Below are 4,408 nucleotides of genomic sequence, written 5' to 3' on the forward strand. Positions count from 1 at the left end.
GCTCGGGGAGCCCGACCCAGGGGAGGGCCAGGCCTGTGCCCAGTCTGCTCTGCTGGTGGGGGGAGTCAGCCTGCTGCTGAGCTCTCCTTGCCATGGACACCTGCTGCTTCTGTGCACCTTCAGGTTACAGGGGGGGAAGGAAAGGTAACTCGGTCTGGAAGGCTCCTTCTTGTCACTCCCGGGTTTGTTACCCAAGTCATAGGAAAGGCCATTCTGTGGTTGTAGCCCAGACTTACCCATCAGCAGGGGAGGTCATGATGGGGCTGATGAGTTAATGTGTCATTACATGTCACATGCATGCCAACAAATTCTATGAGTTTTCTACCCACGTTCCTCTTATACTGTAATTTAGCAGAGGAGGAGAAGACGTAAAAGATTAAATAGTGTATGTTTTGGAGTTTGGCAGCAGTTTACTCTAAAACCTGTTTGGATCCTTCTGGGAAGGTAAACAGAAGAAAACGATGTTTGGAAGGGTGGGGAGGTATTATGCCATGCTTACTTTATATCTTTCTGTGATATATGGGCTCTCAATGTTCAAGTGGACTGTCCTCCCTGCATGTTGATGGTGTCTCCTTTGGTGGCTGGATGGAATAACACAGGTAGGGATCCTCAGTAAGAGGGAAGGTGAGAAGCATCTGAATTAGCTGAACATGAGTGGGGTACAGATGCGCACACACACACAAACAGAACCCAAAACACCACATGATTTTCATGTGATTGGGTTAATCTGCCTGTGGTCTGGTGTAATTATTTATGATTTAATGCAGTAGCGCTTCCTTTCTTGGCCAACATGTGCTAAAGTAATAAAAAGTTTGTATTTATTGAACAATTTGCTAGAGAATAAGTAAAGCATCATGTGTAACCATGAGAAAAAGGAAAATCCAGTGAGATTTTCAGGGAAATTTTTATAATTATTTTAAGTTCTAATGCTGTGTTAATTTTACCATATTGTATTGCTAAGATTGAATTGAATGTCTTTAGGAAATCATAGACCTGTCCCTGTATACCATGAGCTGTACTACTCTGTCCTTGGGCATCTTTAAGGGCATCCAGTTGTTTATTGTCTTGCGATTGGGTGAATTTTTTTTTAACTACAATTTAATTTCCTTTAACTTTTTTGGAACCTTGTCTTGAGTTGCTGTTGTGCTGTATTGCAGTTTCTTACCTCAAGTGAGTTTTTACAAGTGTGACGTGTTCTTATTACCACAGGTTTTTGAGTTTTACAGTACAGGTGTGTGATGGAAAAAGGCTGTTCAAATTATTTCCTGCCTCCAGTGGAGCTGAAATATCATAATTTTGGTAGGTGAAGGGGAGGGGAGGAAAAAAAAAAAAAATGAAGAAAAAAAAAAAAAGCAACCTTGTTTCAGTGGGAAGAGAAGATTAGAGTGGGAGGTGAGATCAGAAGGGATACACTGATTTTAGGAAGCCTTTGAAGAATTTCTGAAAGTGTCATGAAAACCAGTCATTTTACCAGTATTAGAAAAGTTTATCATAATGCTTCATTTATTCCCACAGGGCATAGGCTTCACCTTGCACTAAGACATGACCTTTATTCCACGTCTTTCTAGACTAGAACTTAGAGTCTTACGACACGTAGCTTGATTTATATATCACTGGAGATGTCTGCTTTTTGTCTGGAAGGGATTTTGTTCTCCAACACCTTTTATATCTCTCCAGCACTTCCTTAGTTCTCCACATACCAAGAATTGTCTTCATGAAGAGCACAATGGACAGACTAGGACCAGAAAAGAATCTAGGCAGTACATGCCAGTATAAAATCCACTTGAGTCTTCGTATGAGGTAAGACTGAGAGGAGAGGAAAAATATTAAAAGTACTCCTTGATCCAAGAGCTGGTCCTGATTTTCTTCACCCAGAAAAGCAAGATTTTTATTTCATATTGGTTGGTATTTTTGTGGGTACATTTCCTGTACTCACACAAACAGAGGATGGATGTAAAGCCGGGGCAGTGAGGTGAGCCAGTGCTGTGGGTACCTAAGCATTTCCCCAGTGGCTGTAGCTGGCTAGGCTGGAACTCCTGCTACACACTGAGCAATGAAACTTGCAGATTATCTACCTGTGAAAAGCAGATAGTTCAGATTATATCCATGAAGGGACTGGAAACATCAGCGTCATTTTAGGTGTCCAGTCAGGCAGCACTCAGGGTCAAGAGCTCCTGTTCAGCTGTTGTTCAGTTCTCTACAGTAGATGCTGTCAAAATTTTTGGGTTCCTATGTAATGTCCTACCAGGGTGCTGAAGGTAGGTAACCTTGGTTTAAGAGGTTTGCAGCACCCAGTTAGTAGGGATACTAAAAATGAGAGTTTTGAGTGGAAGGTGAGGCAGAGGTGATTGTCATGCCCACTCAAACCACATTCAAAGTATTCACAAATGTATCTGGGAGTTGCTTTTGAAATCTTCTCTTGGCTCAGCTTAATACAGGCAAGTAGTGTGTGTTTTTTTCCATATGTTTGTTTCCATATGCTGCCTTGTGTGTATTGGGTCAAGTTGTTCTCAGTCCTTTTGTAGACCTTCTATTTTACTTAATTAGTCACTGAGAAACACTTGTTCAGTAGTTTGCTGGCTTGGACTCTGCCCTGGTTTCCAGCCCTTGTTCCACACCAATCAGAGTGAGAAGATGCCACCATGACCCTGTGCCTTGCTTAACAAGGGACAGGATGACAGTGAAGTGTCCCTTCTCTTTCCCAGGAGACAGGCTGGCTTGCTGTAGGTTCATGATTCCCAAAGAGATTTACAGCTGAAAATCCAAACTGGAGGAAAGCTCGTGGTGTTGAAGATACTTTAGAGCCCTCCAGTCTGCTGCTCAGCACTGCTCAGGGCTCGGTGGGGTTTGTTTCTCATAGCTTTGATTTCCCCAGGCAGCCTGCAAGCCTCACCAGTGCAGTCATCACACTGGTTAGCAAAAGGCCTGGAAGTCAGGAGTTCAGTACATAGGAACACTGTTAAATAAAACATAAGTGAGTGCAAAAGTATTCATTTCATGGACATTATGAAAGGACAGTAAAGCAAACAGTTCAGTCCAATGGATTATGTATAACATCTAAACAAATATGACAACTAATTAAGGATTAGGTTCTGCTTTTTGGATGACAGGCCTTATAAAAATGAACAGTTAGGTTATGTTGGAGAAAAAAAGCTGCATTTTGCAAATGTCAGGCAGACAGCTCAGTAAGCAGAAAAGCTCAGTTATCCAATTAAAATAAATGTGCAGTGTTCTCAATATAAAGAGCTAAAGCATCCTTCTGTTGAGGAGTTAAGATCCTGAAATATAAGTGGAGCAAAAAGTGCTCTCTATAAAGATTAATGAAATCTATCGAGATTAACATTTTGCATACTGGCAAAGGCACATAGTAATGTGTTTCAATTCCTGAAATTGGAAACATTAGACCAAGATCAGTACCAATTTAAACCCCAGGTAACCCCAAAATATCGAATTGAATTCATTATTTACAACCACGATGGGCTAATAAACTTGCCCTGATGGCTTCTATGGGAAATAGATACCTACCACAGGTGCTATCCTGTTCCCTGTAATCCTCTCTGATAGTTCATGTGAAATGTAATAACAAGTTGCATAAATGTAATTTAGGGAAAAGTCTTCCACTAAAAGTAATTCTTGATTTATTCAGGAGTTTGATTCCTGTCCAAAGGAAGGTTAAGGATGCTTTTGAACTTTGTCATGTGCATGGGTGTCAGGGAGAGGCCACCAACCCCCCGAACCACCAGCAAGGGACACAGTTTAACCTCATGTGTTGTTGCTTTCTAACAAAAGGAGGTTCTTGCATAACAATGGAAAGCGAGTGATGGGAAGGGATCACAAGAAGGATTAAATTAGAAACTGAGTTGCACTTCCATTGTGGAAAAGAGGAGTCCATTGTCTCCATCTCCACACTAACTGCCAGCAGAGCAAATCTTTGTTTTAACCCAAGATATAAACCTTCCCTTTGGAGTAGGTCTCCAAAAGAAGAATTTCTAAGGCTGGAAACTTATAACACAGTTAGACTAAGAAGATACTAAATTTAAGGCATTTGCAACAGAATTAACATGAACCATATGGATTTTCTGGTGGTTTATAAAGCAGAAAGCAGAAAATTATTACTAGGAGGGAGGCTTTGGAGGCTTTACCAGGGGTATTAAAATGGAATTTGAGTTTGTGAGATGCCTGATATCTAAAAAATTCTGTCAAATGTTGAAATGAGAGCTGAGAATCTCAGCTGTGCAGTGCTTGAGGAAGCATGGAAAATCATGGCTATAACACTCCCACCTCTGTTTGATTTTGCCACCCACAGAATTGCCACCTTTTTTTGTGAAGTGAGCAGTTGCACTTGCAGCTCTGCCTCTGCTATCCTCACCTTTATTCTTTGAGAAGCTCTGTTTCACATCTTCTTGGA

Source organism: Chaetura pelagica, unplaced genomic scaffold, assembly GCF_000747805.2.
Source record: "Chaetura pelagica isolate M959 unplaced genomic scaffold, ChaPel_1.0 scaffold124, whole genome shotgun sequence".
In the NCBI taxonomy this organism is placed as follows: Eukaryota; Metazoa; Chordata; class Aves; order Apodiformes; family Apodidae; genus Chaetura; species Chaetura pelagica.